General features: G+C 37.7%; 1 protein-coding gene across 1 annotated transcript in view; it reads right to left on the bottom strand.

Moving 5' to 3' along the window:
• LOC124278719 (potassium channel subfamily T member 2-like) overlaps positions 1–16,453 on the bottom strand; it is a 266,827-nt gene that overhangs the window by 164,264 nt on the left and 86,110 nt on the right. The gene's annotated exons all lie outside the window — the stretch shown is intronic.

The raw sequence follows: 16,453 nt of genomic DNA, 5'->3' as shown, positions 1-16,453 counted from the left end.
GAGTTTAGTTTTACACCACTTTAGCAATATTCCAGCAATATCATGGCGGGGGACACCAGAATTGGGCTTCACACATTGTACCCAAGTAGGTAATCAAGTCCGGGGTCTTCGGCTTGACGAGCGAATGCTTTTGCCACTGGGGTATCCCACCGCCCCAATATAAGATAAACATGTTATTTGACAAGAATAGACAAATGTTTTATTGATGCTGTAAAATTATGCTCATTGAATGTTCGAATTTTACATTTAGACAAGTGCCCAGAAGAGATGGATACTTGAATATTGACCATTTCCAACAGAAACGTTTCAACCAGAGATACTATTATACGTATTTGACAAAATAATGAAAGGGTGTTCCCAGCCTGGCACAGGTGAAACTGTTGCAATTAACAATTATGGTTTCAGATGTAAGGCCAGCCTAATCTCACATCTGTACAGGGATCAATATAACATTGCCTGGTTGTGCCCTCTTTAGGACGAGCTGTAGTCGTATGACATGGATTGGCCAATATCTTGATGTATCTTCAGATACAGCACACATAACAGGAACATGCTTCATCAAGCAGTGTCATGATAAGTAGATTTATGTCTGTAATGGTCCGAGAACAATTTCAGTCTTGCAGGAAATTAGCTGCCCAAGACTTTCAAAAATCCATAGGTCAAGACATTTGAAAAGGGCAGCAGGAAGCTTGTACAATTCAAAAGCTTTTAATGGGATAAGATAGTCTGCAATCAATGGAAGAACAGTTATTCAAGGACATGCATGCAAGAACATTGCACACTGTTGTACAAAAAGAACAATGGATATTGTCCTTCATCAAGAACAAAGAAGACCCGCCTGCATCAAGAACAAATCACATTATCCTGCATCAAGAACATTTCAGTGTTGTACATCAATTACTTCACAGTGTCCTACATCCATAACATTGCACAATGTCCTAAATCAAGACCATTTCACAGTGTTGTACATTAAGAAGACTGATCACTGTTGTACATCAAGAACAGTTCACACTGTTGTACATTAAGAACAGTTCACAGTGTTGTACATCAAGAACAGTTCACAGTGTTGTACATCAAGAACAGTTCACAGTGTTGTACATCAAGAACAGTTCACAGTGTTGTACATCAAGAACAGTTCACAGTGTTGTACATCAAGAACAGTTCACACTGTTGTACATCAAGAACAGTTCACACTGTTGTACATTAAGAAGACTGATCACTGTTGTACATCAAGAACAGTTCACACTGTTGTACATCAAGAACGGTTCACACTGTTGTACATCAAGAACAGTTCACACTGTTGTACATCAAGAATACTGCACACTGTTGTACATCAAGAACAGTTCACACTGTTGTACATCAAGAACGGTTCACACTGTTGTACATCAAGAACAGTTCACAGTGTTGTACATCAAGAACAGTTCACACTGTTGTACATCAAGAACACTGCACACTGTTGTACATCAAGAACAGTTCACACTGTTGTACATCAAGAACGGTTCACACTGCTGTACATCAAGAACAGTTCACAGTGTTGTACATCAAGAACAGTTCACACTGTTGTACATCAAGAACGGTTCACACTGTTGTACATCAAGAACACTGCACAATGTTGTACATCAAGAACACTGCACAATGTTGTACATCAAGAACAGTTCACAGTGTTGTACATCAAGAACAGTTCACACTGTTGTACATCAAGAACAGTTCACACTGTTGTACATCAAGAACAGTTCACACTGTTGTACATCAAGAACAGTTCACAGTGTTGTACATCAAGAACAGTTCACACTGTAGTACATCAAGAACGGTTCACACTGCTGTACATCAAGAACAGTTCACACTGTTGTACATCAAGAACAGTTCACACTGTTGTACATCAAGAACAGTTCACACTGTTGTACATCAAGAACAGTTCACAGTGTTGTACATCAAGAACAGTTCACACTGTTGTACATCAAGAACAGTTCACACTGTTGTACATCAAGAACAGTTCACAGTGTTGTACATCAAGAACAGTTCACACTGTTGTACATCAAGAACAGTTCACACTGTTGTACACCAAGAACAGTTCACACTGTTGTACATCAAGAACACTGCACAATGTGACAATAGCTGCATCATTGCTGAAGAGACTGACACTCATTCCTAACTACAAAACAAAAACCTTCCCCTGGGAAAGTCGCGTTAAGAAAATCAAGAAAGACACATGTCACAAGCAAAAGAACCACTAGCACATGTCAGTTTATCAAGATTCAACCTTTCACGAAGCAATTTCTGAGCTCTCAGCTGTACATACATACTTTCCCAATGTCATCAACTTGACAGAGATAATGTCTTTTGTTAAAAACAGTGTAATGTGAGGAAAAAAAATTCCAATGTTGTTTCTAATGAGGGGGGGGGGCAGTTTGGGGAGGAGGGTTGGTGGCAGTGGGTTGATGAGAAAATAATACTTTTCAAGTTTTCTTGTATGTTTGTTGTATAACATCATGCTTAACAATATTTCAACCATATGACAGAAGTTTGTAAACAATCCACTCCAAACAAGACAATCCAATGATGGACATCAAGAGCATTGTTTCAAGCAATTATGATACAAAACATGCGATCAACCTTGTCTGACCAACTGATCGCCTTAGTCACCTGGAAAGGCTTAAGCTGCTGCAGAGTTTAATTATATCCTTTATTATCCAGTATATAATATTTCCATTATTATGACAAATACCCATTTACCAACTTGAATTCACTTTCCACAAAAAGTGAACAGTACAATGCTAAAAGAGCCATCCTGTGAACGTTCCCTCACAAGCATTGGACGTTGTTACAACGCCTCTGAAATAAAGCTGATGAATAGGTTCAGGGTAATTATGACAGAATGGAAATATAATCCACTGGTGATCTAAACTGAAATACTTGGAGATTTATATATCCTTCTACTGATTAGTAAACAGAGTATGCAAGCAGAACACCAGTTTCACCTGAGGCTTAACGGGACTGTACTGGAAAGCCATCAGTAGAATCATTTTAGAGGAGAAGCTGATGGAAAAGATATATTTGCCATTTTTGTTTGTTGTTTAATGTTGCTCTCTGCAATGTTCCAGGTATATGATGTCAGTCTGTAAGTATTCAACTCAGGACCAGACAACCCAGTTATGGGCATCTTGAGAATTGGTCTACGCAATTTGGATGCCAACGACATGCACCAGCCAAGTCTACAATCCGGACCACCTGATCCCATTTATCTCCTCTCACAATAATCATGGCTTGACAAGTCTTCACGGACCTGATGTGAAGCAAGGATATGTGAACTGAAAAGATGACGAAGATCACCTACAAGACTGAAGCTGAAGATACATGAACTGCTGCCATACAGCTGGAATATTGCTGGGTGTGGCTTTAAACAACAGAGATAGACAGAAGATACATAAACTGCTGCCATACAGCTGGAATATTGCTGGGTGTGGCTTTAAACAACACAGATAGACAGAAGATACATGAACTGCTGCCATACAGCTGGAATATTGCTGGGTGTGGCTTTAAACAACAGAGATAGACAGAAGATATATAAACTGCTGCCATACAGCTGGAATATTGCTGGGTGTGGCTTTAAACAACAGAGATAGACAGAAGATACATGAACTGCTGCCATACAGCTGGAATATTGCTGGGTGTGGCTTTAAACAACACAGATAGACAGAAGATACATGAACTGCTGCCATACAGCTGGAATATTGCTGGGTGTGGCTTTAAACAACAGAGATAGACAGAAGATACATGAACTGCTGCCATACAGCTGGAATATTGCTGGGTGTGGCTTTAAACAACACAGATAGACAGAAGATACATGAACTGCTGCCATACAGCTGGAATATTGCTGGGTGTGGCTTTAAACAACAGAGATAGACAGAAGATACATGAACTGCTGCCATACAGCTGGAATATTGCTGGGTGTGGCTTTAAACAACAGAGATAGACAGAAGATACATGAACTGCTGCCATACAGCTGGAATATTGCTGGGTGTGGCTTTAAACAACAGAGATAGACAGAAGATACATGAACTGCTGCCATACAGCTGGAATATTGCTGGGTGTGGCTTTAAACAACAGAGATAGACAGAAGATACATGAACTGCTGCCATACAGCTGGAATATTGCTGGGTGTGGCTTTAAACAACAGAGATAGACAGAAGATACATGAACTGCTGCCATACAGCTGGAATATTGCTGGGTGTGGCTTTAAACAACAGAGATAGACAGAAGATACATGAACTGCTGCCATACAGCTGGAATATTGCTGGGTGTGGCTTTAAACAACAGAGATAGACAGAAGATACATGAACTGCTGCCATACAGCTGGAATATTGACAGAAGATACATGGGTGTGGCTTTAAACAACAGAGATAGACAGAAGATACATGAACTGCTGCCATACAGCTGGAATATTGCTGGGTGTGGCTTTAAACAACAGAGATAGACAGAAGATACATGAACTGCTGCCATACAGCTGGAATATTGCTGGAATATTGCTGGGCGTGGCTTTAAACAACAGAGATAGACAGAAGATACATGAACTGCTGCCATACAGCTGGAATATTGCTGGGTGTGGCTTTAAACAACAGAGATAGACAGAAGATACATGAACTGCTGCCATACAGCTGGAATATTGCTGGGTGTGGCTTTAAACAACAGAGATAGACAGAAGATACATGAACTGCTGCCATACAGCTGGAATATTGCTGGGTGTGGCTTTAAACAACAGAGATAGACAGAAGATACATGAACTGCTGCCATGGAACAGCTGGGTGTGGCTTTAAACAACAGAATAGACAGAAGATATTGCCATACAGCTGGAATATTGCTGCTGGTGTGGCTTTAAACAACAGAGATAGACAGAAGATACATGAACTGCTGCCATACAGCTGGGAATTGCTGGGTGTGGCTTTATTGCTGCCATACAGGTGTGGCTTTAAACAACAGAGATAGACAGAAGATACATGAACTGCTGCCATACAGCTGGAATATTGCTGGGTGTGGCTTTAAACAACAGAGATAGACAGAAGATACATGAACTGCTGCCATACAGCTGAATATTGCTGGGTGTGGCTTTAAAAACAACAGAGATAGACAGAAGATACATGAACTGCTGCCATACAGCTGGAATATTGCTGGGTGTGGCTTTAAACAACAGAGATAGACAGAAGATACATGAACTGCTGCCATACAGCTGGAATATTGCTGGGTGTGGCTTTAAACAACAGAGATAGACAGAAGATACATGAACTGCTGCCATACAGCTGGAATATTGCTGGGTGTGGCTTTAAACAACAGAGATAGACAGAAGATACATGAACTGCTGCCATACAGCTGGAATATTGCTGGGTGTGGCTTTAAACAACAGAGATAGACAGAAGATACATGAACTGCTGCCATACAGCTGGAATATTGCTGGGTGTGGCTTTAAACAACAGAGATAGACAGAAGATACATGAACTGCTGCCATACAGCTGGAATATTGCTGGGTGTGGCTTTAAACAACAGAGATAGACAGAAGATACATGACTGAATGGGTGAACAGTGTTTTATGTCAGCTTCAGAAATAGTGCAGCCATTTCATGATTGACACACCAATACAGGCTTCATATTTATATCGTCTGATTTGGGAAAATGACCCTGAACCATAGCAGCCCTTGTATAGAAATAGAACACCTGACATAGACATGAGGAAGAGCACACTCACTGAAATATCATAAACCTATTTACAGACAAATATGAGGATGAGCCATTGTAACTGAAATTGTTGCAAGAGACTGACTGACTTAATGCACCAATATAGTCATCTATGAACTTCAGTAAATGATTGTAAGAGACTGAATGACTGAATGCAAGAATACAGCACCAATAGAGTCATCTATGAACTTCAGTAAATGATTGTAATAGGCTGAATGACTGAATGCAAGAATACAGCACCAATATGTCATCTATGAACTTCAGTAAATGATTGTAAGAGACTGAATGACTGAATGCAAGAATACAGCACCAATATAGTCATCTATGAACTTCAGTAAATGATTGTAAGAGACTGAATGACTGAATGCAAGAATACAGCACCAATATAGTCATCTATGTACTCCATTAAATGATTGTAAGAGGCTGAATGACTGAATGCAAGATTATTGTACCAAGCATTATCATCAATGTATGCCAGTAAGTGGGTGCAAGAGACGGTCTGAACGAATCAGCCAATCTGAGCAGATGGTAAAGATCTGCACAAGACCAGGAACACCACTTTGGGAGATGGTCTGACAACAAGAGCATCCATTAACACAGTTACCATACAATGACACAACCTGTAGTCTATCATCAAGATGGTCTAATTGTGATATAGGGCTTCTACCACTTAAGAGTCTCCTTTTTACATTTGGTAAAGCCTAAAGAAAACACATTTACAAATTATTGTTAATTGATTTTTGAATGTCAGGAACAAGCCTACATTTTAACTGAACAAAACAAGCACCTGCTGTAGCATATACCCATTCATCCTGACCGCCATCACAGATGGTCTGAGGAAAAACAGATTGGGAAGACTGGATCAGGTTTGTACTCACCAGTGGAAAAGATTTAAACCTTAAAAGAGTCAAGTGGTGAAGCACTCAGTTGACATTCTGCAAATCCAGAAATATATGCCCAAAATGTGAATCAATAGTAATACTATGTCCCCCAACCATGGTGAAACGTTTGAAAGAAAAACTTACTTCCATGAGGGTTACCGGATCTGTATTTAACCCTAATCAAGTTACACACTAAAGAGCACTGCTTATTAACTCTGAGTGGAGTAATTTGGTAAAACTATTGACTGGATGTTTTTTATGTAATTTGTCATTGGCAGTTGACTGGCTGATAGTCATTAACTTGTTACAACTACTGCACACTAAATCACAATGAGGAATATATAGTTGTTTTTACGTTAGTTGATATTTCCACTATACCAGGGGAGTACCTTATAATTTAATTCAATACCATTTACCAGTACATTAATTCCTACAATCTCAAGATATGGTCAATCATCTGTGTAGGGGTATAAGTTAGAGTCTTTGAGTGCCAAATAATCAAAGGTTGTGTGATAGTCTGTTTAACATTCATTCAAGTTTCATCCGTTTCATATCAGGTCACATGTCTATTTTGGAAAAAGTTCTTGTGAGTAGCAAAACATTCTGAAAGTCATTGGACATATTTGAGATCATCTGAGGTTTGAACCCTTCCCACTTTAATGATTCACATTTTGCCACTTATGACATAAACAAAGACTATTCTTTACATTTTTGAAATACACATGATTATTCTACCACCCTCATATATATCCCCCTCTCCCCCCACACACACACAGTATAAATGAAATTTTATTTCTGATGAAGTCAGCAATTTATAAAACTTGCACAACAATCAACATATCTTTTTATTTCTTAAACAATAGTAAACAATACTCCAGAGATGTAAACAGCACCAGAGCAACAGAGGAATACTTTGGTACAGGCTCTTGAAATGTCAGTAGACCTTTGGCAACCTACACGAATTTTCAATGAATGTATACAATTTCAGTCAATTACTGAGTTCACAATTACGCAATCAATTAGAAAATTGCTGAATTCCCTCTTGTCTGTAACATTCAATGCTTCACGGAACAATATTGGAATCAGCTTTTCTTTGTTGATCGATCAAACTATCGACAAGCATGTATTACTTTTCTAAAGAGTGGGATAGGAAGGAAGAAACATTTTGGTCCCATAACTTTCTAATGCCACCAATGTGTTGGGCTGAATGATAAATTAAGTTTTTTGAATAATGAAGAAGTTAAACTGATGTTCTTTTCATTTAGCTACAATGTAGAACATTTAATGTAATTAATAAAAATAATTAAAATTGAGCCAATTGTCCAGATGGTACCACTTCCAGTGAAACTGACAGGATTAACAAATTACCAGATACAGGCACCTGCTGAAGACCTTGTGTGTACCTGGAGATAACAACTTTCAAACTTTCTTGAAGTACAGTATCACAATGATGTTTTCATATATTTCAAACTTGATTGTAGCTGGAAACCTATAATATTAAATGGATTGTATAACAATATCTTAATATGTTGTCAAGTGTGTCTTAATAACAAATGATTTTTATTTATGTTTCAAAATTAAATTTTAAGTAGTTGTAGTAGTAGTATATTGCAATAAGTAAAATAGGTCATTAGGCCCTGGTTACACATCAAGAATTACAGAGTGAGAAAGTGTGATATAATGAACACTGTATCAGTGACATAGCTTGATATATATATACTGATAAATGTTTCAAGATGCTTGCTTTTTGATGATTCATTATAGCATATTAAATTTGTGGATTGTTGGAGTTTCATAAATTTGTAAAGGAATGTACAAATGTCGCGATGATTGATATTTATTATAAATTTGTTAGAAGTGATATTCATCTTCTACATATGGCAGTTTATAGATATTACCCGGTACATCATCTGTCATTTTTAGCCTCACCAATATACCTGCCAGTTTCTATATGTAGTTAATGAGACTGATCTAAACTGAGCAAGATCATGTCTATTGTTGAAATAGCTGATTGTGAGGATATAAGATTCAACAACATTAAAATTTAAACAACAAGTATCCAAATGTTTCTGAGCCTTTTACTTGGGCAGGATGCCAGTAAAAAACTCATATTTGCGTGTACAAACCCTCTTGTACATCAATGTATCGTCTGTGTAATATACACAGGGAATTAGAGCATGTTGGGCAGCTACTTACGTCCACATTAACAGTCAGCTGGGACCATGGTGCAGTAATGCTAACGTTAATGTAGATAACAAGGACGGAATGGCTACGAGTTAGTCAGAGATGAAAGCCACGGAAATTAAACGTGTAAATAATTGATAACCTGTACCTTCATCACCCTCAACTTTGTTGTCATTACTAAATCATATAAACACATACCTGTGTTGGTTTGGGAAGGAAAATGTCATCCAAACAATTGGTTTCTTGATGCTTTCATTTGCCAGAATTTGATGATTTTAAAGAGCTTGTGAAATGTCATCACAACAAATCCTCTTGAACAAATTCTATAGTTTCATTAACCATACATTTCCAATTTTGGATTTGATTTGTTTACAAGGAAAATATGGTAATGTTCGTAACCTTGCCTTGATAAGAATATTGCTTTACAAAATGGTTTCAGGTCGAGTCTCAGTGAGTTGGTGAGTGAGTGAGTGGGTGGTTTGAGTGAGTGAGTGAGTGAGTGATGTGAGTGAGTGCCTTGATAAGAATATTGCTTTACAAAATGGTTTCAGGGCGAGTCTCAGTGAGTTGGTGAGTGAGTGAGTGGGTGGTTTGAGTGAGTGAGTGAGTGAGTGAGTGAGTGAGTGCCTTGATAAGAATATTGCTTTACAAAATGGTTTCAGGGTGAGTCTCAGTGAGTTGGTGAGTGAGTGAGTGGTTTGGTTTGAGTGAGTGAGTGAGTGAGTGCGTGAGTGCCTTGATAAGAATATAGTTTTACAAAATGGTTTCAGGGTGAGTCTCAGTGAGTGGGTGAGTGGGTGAGTGGGTGAGTGGGTAGTTTGAGTGAGTGAGTGAGTGAGTGAGTTTAATGCCACATTGAACAGAATTTCAGTAACGTCACAGTGTTTCAACTTGATGCAGGAGGAGAGCACTGAGTGAGATTTACATCTCTCTGATAGAACCTACGTGTATGTTTACAGTAATAACAAACCTAGAAACACAATCAGGACATATCTGAGACTTGAACTATTATAAATCATAGGTTTCTGTAACACCAAAGGGAAGCAACTCCACACATCAAATTGAGGCAATCAGTTGGTGGCCATCTTGACTTTTGTTCGGAATTTGATTCTCATAAAATGTCAAAGCATCAATCAAGGCTGGTGTTATTATTTCCAGCAAAAGTCCAGATGAGGTTATCCTACATCAAATTATAACAATCTCACTTGATTGAAAGTGGAACTTATTATTATTATTATTGGAACTACTCAATCCTCATTTTAGTGACCTTTTGAAATAATGACAGAGTGTAGATACCTGTGTCAAGGTATAATGACAAGCAATCAGACAAGTCAAAGGGTCCTTTCATATTATGTTGGTCAGCACATGTTATGACAAGCTTAACATTTTCAATGGTTTATGGACTTAGATAGTGAAAGGTTAGGATCTGTACTTTAATAATTTAAAAAACTTAGTGCATTGCACAAAATTTCTTTATGATAAAGTTTCATTTTGTTTGGTAATGATAATAACAATCTTGACCTGGCTTTGGTGCTTTGGATGAAGATTTGGAATCATTGGAAGGAAAAAGTATGTTACATAAAAAAAACCTTGGATTATTTCATTGTCCAAATGATCAATAGCTCGTGGTCCCAAAAAATCTAACACTGTATGCTCCCCAGGTAGTTGAGAATGATAACTAGAAAACATACAGTTCCACTGGTAGGAGAACAAATCAACAGAATGTAAGCAGATGGTAGTATCTGAATAACTACTTACACATACATAATATAAATTCATAGAATAATATGAACAGCTAATTTAATTGTACATATACTTTTCTTGCAAACCCTAAGATGGCATTTTGTATTTAAATGTCTCATGTGCAGGAAAGAGGCACCATTGTGATGCATCATGTGATATTTATGGTCCTCCAGCTTTTGGGTATCTGATACTCCATGGCTTCCTTTATTAAAAGATAATTTCATTATCATTTCCTTATTTCCCTATCTTGCAATGTATCTTCCCTTTCCAACATATCCGACATCATCACCTGCCAGTGAGATATTGGAGACTTGCCAACACAGCTGGCAACACATGGAAATTAGCAACAGATAATCAGTACATCATCTCGGGTTCACACAACCATCATCAGGTGCCAAATGTAGGTTGGCTAATACGATAATGATTAATATTAACTGGAACTGTGGTTGGTGTGAGGTGTGATGATATACTGTAGGTGTGATGATAAACTGTGGTGTGATGATATACTACATGTGTGATGATATACTGTGGTGTGATGATATACTGTATGTGTGATGATATACTACATGTGTGATGATATACTGTATGTGTGATGATATACTGTATGTGTGATGATATACTACATGTGTGATGATATACTACATGTGTGATGATATACTGTGGTGTGATGATATACTGTATGTGTGATGATATACTACATGTGTGATGATATACTGTATGTGTGATGATATACTGTATGTGTGATGATATACTACATGTGTGATGATATACTATAGGTGTGATGATATACTGTATGTGTGATGATATACTACATGTGTGATGATATACTGTATGTGTGATGATATACTGTAGATGTGATGATATACTACAGGCGTGATGATATACTGTAGATGTGATGATATACTATAGATGTGATGATATACTACAGGCATGATGATATACAGTTGGTGTGATGATATATTGTAGGTGTGATGATATACTGCAGGTGTGATGATATACTACAGGTGTGATGATATACTGTAGGTATGATGATATACTGTAGGTGTGATGATATGCTAGAGGTGTGATGATATACTGCAGGTGTGATGATATACTGTAGGTGTGATGATATACTGTATGTGTGATGATATACTACATGTGTGATGATATACTGTATGTGTGATGATATACTGTAGATGTGATGATATACTACAGGCGTGATGATATACTGTAGGTGTGATGATATACTATAGATGTGATGATATACTACAGGCATGATGATATACAGTTGGTGTGATGATATATTGTAGGTGTGATGATATACTGCAGGTGTGATGATATACTACAGGTGTGATGATATACTGTAGGTATGACGATATACTGTAGGTGTGATGATATGCTAGAGGTGTGATGATATACTGCAGGTGTGATGATATACTGTAGGTGTGATGATATACTGTATGTGTGATGACATACTGTATGTGTGATGATATACTACATGTGTGATGATATACTGTATGTGTGATGATATACAGTTGGTGTGATGATATACTGTATGTGTGATGATATACTACATGTGTGATGATATACTGTATGTGTGATGATATACAGTTGGTGTGATGATATACTGTAGGTGTGATGATATACTGCAGGTGTGATGATATACTGTAGGTGTGATGATATACTGCAGGTGTGATGATATACTGTAGGTGTGGTAAAAATACTGTATGTGTGATGATATACTGCAGTTGTGATGATATAAGGTATGTGATGATATACTACATGTGTGATGATATACTACATGTGCGATGATATGCTACATGTGTGATGATATACTGCAGGTGTGGTGATATACTGTATGTGTGATGATATACTGCAGATGTGATGATATACTATAGGTGTAATGATATACTGTAGGTGTAATGATATACTGTAGGTGTGATGATATACTGTATGTGTGATGATATACTGCAGATGTGATGATATACTATAGGTGTAATGATATACTACAGGTGTGATGATATACTGTAGGTGTGATGATATACTGCAGGTGTGATGATATACTGCAGGTGTGACGACTGACTGAGTTTGGTTTTACGCCGCTTTTAGCAATATTCAAGCAACATCACGGCGGGGGACACCAGAAAATGGGCTTCACACATTGTGCCCATCTGGGGATTAGAACCCGGATCTTCGGCGTGATGAGCCAACGCTTTAACCATTAGGCTACCCCACCGCGCCAGGTGTGATGATATACTGTATGTGTGATGATATACTGTAAGTGTGATGATATACTGTAGGTGTGATGATATACTGCAGGTGTGCATGCAGAAATGTTGAAACTTTTTAAAATGAACATAGCTCAGTGTTGTACGCTTGACTTAATGATGCATGTCTCTGTCCCATCTAACAATAACAGGGCTATACTTCGCTCAAAAGGATCCACACAGAGATCTGGTGAAGAACTGGTCGTCAACAACCCATGCTTGTTGTAAGAGGCAACAAACTGAAAACAGGCTGTCTGGCCTTCTGCCTTGCCTGATTCATGTAGTTCAATCTAGTCCTGGTTATCGCTAAGAATTTGCAGATTGATCAGAGCTCAGTAATTGATCAATAATCGATTGTAATCGTAAACACCAACCCAAAACTCATGTGTGCAATGACAGGAAACAAACAGAACTTTGTGCACATGAAACAGGTCCCGATTTATACTACGATCAAGATCGAGGATACTTCATATTACTCTGAACTATAATGGTTCTGTGAAGTTAGACGTCTATGAAATAATGAGTTCTGTGAAATATGAGTCCCCTGACATAAGAGTCCTGTGAAATAAGATCTGTGAAAACCAAATGTGAAATATAAGTTCTGTGAAAAGAGACATGTGTGAAAATAAGACACCTGTCAAATGAAAGAGCTGGAAACACTTATACTTTTCTTCATATTATCTAGGTATTACGACACTTCTAAATGTCAGTCAAAGACTTGACACTGTGAAGAAGACTGAAGTCAATTTTCATGTTTTGCCCGATGTTGATGGCACAGATTCCTGGTTACAGAACTTTCCCTGGACATCTAGCAGAACAGGATGAATATCTTGCTCCTATTATTATATCCCCGGATAACCCAGCTGCCTCTGAAGTGCTGGGGCATGACTTAACCAGGTACCCATTTTCTGCTGGGTGAAATGTGTTTTATGTCATATTATAATAATAATAGTCTACTTTTATAGCACCATTCCAGGATGAATATCTTGCTCAGAGTGCTATTATTATATCCCCCGGATAACCCTAGCTGCCTCTGAAGTGCTGGTAGGTTAATATTTACATGACTTATCCCACCAGGTACCCATTTTCTGCTGGGTGAAATGTGTTTTATGTCATATTATAATAATAATAGTCTACCTTTATAGCACCATTCCAGGATGAATATCTTGATCAGAGTGCTATTATTATATCCCCCGGATAACCCTAGCTGCCTGTGAGGTGCTAGTAGGTTATTAGTCACATGACTTATCCCACCAGGTACCCATTTTCTGCTGGGTGAACAGAGGCATTGCTGAGCATACATATTGATGAGCATGCATGAGTGTGTGGTTACTGGTACTGGTCTGGACTTACAACAGTAATTATTGACCATCTTTTCAGTAAATGGTCTCTCCTGGACTTGATTATTCAGAGGTAGTTGTGGTTCAGCTGGAATATAGCTTCAGCTTCAAATGCCATGGATGGATTTTCTTTCCTAAGTGGACTAAGGAAACCATTCTATCTTTGGGAGCGGAGAGAAGGTATGTGAGCTGGGATCCCATATTGAAACATTTATAATTTACAGATAACTTTAACATTTGAACCATAAACCTAAATGTATTACCGCAAGGAACACCTTGCAACACTGTCATTTTAGTGGCAGATAATATCTTTTTTTAAACATCTGAATAATAATTATTTTTATCTTTTACTGGGATAACATATAATACAATACAACAACACCACCCCCGTTCCCCCCCACACCAAAACACACAAATAACAAAATGTCAAATTGGCAGATTGCACCCTTATGATGCAGCATATGTTTCCTTGTCTATCTACGACATAAATAGAATCAACAACAATGAAACATGGTCATGTAAACCTGTTTTATAGTCTGTTTGCAGTGAAAACATACCGATGAATGTCACTTTAAACCAAAAAGTAAAACAAATAAAGTGAAATTAAGACTATGAATCCTCATGATTTTACCTTGCCAATTGAACATTTAAATCTCAGAATTTTAATCGACTTAGGATAAAAGTTGTTTAACAAACGATCATAGTTTCGCATGGCTACTATTGGTTTGTATTACAAGGGGTTATGCACATCAAATGAAACACCGAAACGACAAGGGCTGTTATAAGTTAACGCTCTTCCATTTGTTTCACTGTTCCAACTACTGCGCTTACCCCATTGTAATACAAACCAGTAATAGCAATTTGAATCTATGATCGTTTGTTAAACAACTTTTATCCTATTTTGATTTAAATGTTTTTTGAGATTTAAATGTTCGATGCGTTTTTCATTGGCAACTATAAAAAATAGGAAAGATGAGGATCTTCGTCCACAGGACTCGGGTTAATTTCACCAGTTTATTTGATTGACTTTTTGTTTAAGGTGAAAATCATCAGTTGTACGCATTTCACTGCAAACAGACTTGTCTCGGATGGGAACTTTCGTCCATCTAGGATCTATATTGACAAAAACATCTTAGCTTGAATGTTTGAACAAACCTTCTGTGACAGTGCTGTAAGCTGCGACAGACAAAAACAAACTAAATGAGGACATTTCACAAAAAATGACTGTCAGGCAGAATTGGGTCATCCATTAAGAAGAAAGTAATATCATTTGTTCGAAAGAAACATATATCAAACAGAAAAAATAAAACCATGGTCTTCAAGATATACAGAAGTCTCACAAACTGAACTTTGGTTTGAAAGATAAACAGAACTCCACACAAATAGCATCTTGGTGTTCAAAGATATATAACTCTACACACATAGAACCTTGATCTGTACGAACCATAAACCATCATTCTTCCCACAAATGTCATCTCCAAACAAACACATACACTGACAGTCAAGTAATCCTCTATACTATGAGTTAATCCCCAATCAACAACAAGAGGTGATACTGTCTACAAGTCACCTCAATCCCCAATCAACAATGAGATATGACATACTGTCTAATTCACTCAGATGCCTAGCAACAGATCCATGATTCAATTGTAGTCTTGTCCAAGTTTTACATAATCCTTTTTGTGTGACTTTGGGCATGACAATTTCTGTTCCAAGCTGGAATTAAAGAAATTAGGTGGTGCCAAATCAAGCCTCACGTCTATGAGTGTTGAAGCAGGATTTACTGGTGCATCCTTTATTAATAAATATGCAAGCAAATAATTTCCACTCCAATCTCAATTGAATGTAAAAGGGTATGGATTTGTATGGATGAAGCAAAGGATTTGAAACATGTGTGTTAGATTTATCTCATGTATGCATTTGGATAAGAAAGTGAGTGAGTTTAGCCTTACTCCGCACTCAGCAATATTCCAGCTATATGGTGGCGGTCTGTAAATAATCGAGTCTGGACCAGACAATCCAGTGATCAACCACATGAGCATCGATCTGCGCAATTGGGAACCGATGACATGTGTCAACCAAGTCAGCAAGCCTGACCTCCCGATCCCGTTAGTCACCTCTTATGACAAGCATGGGTTACTGAAGATCATTTCTAACCTGGACCTTCACAGGTCTGGATTAGAATGACAATGAACTGTTTTGCCAATTAAATAGTAATCTTTTCCAGCATTTCACATCTAAAATTTCTTCTCCATTCCACCAAGAAACAGATATTAAGAAAGGTATGATATTAATGGATGACAATTTCTTTATTGTACTATGATGGTTTAGG

The sequence above is a fragment of the Haliotis rubra genome, unplaced genomic scaffold, assembly GCF_003918875.1.
Source record: "Haliotis rubra isolate DU_JTF1 unplaced genomic scaffold, ASM391887v1 Scf240, whole genome shotgun sequence".
Taxonomy (NCBI): Eukaryota; Metazoa; Mollusca; class Gastropoda; order Lepetellida; family Haliotidae; genus Haliotis; species Haliotis rubra.
Note: the sequence above shows the minus strand (reverse complement) of the source record. Positions and strands in the feature narration are given on the sequence as shown.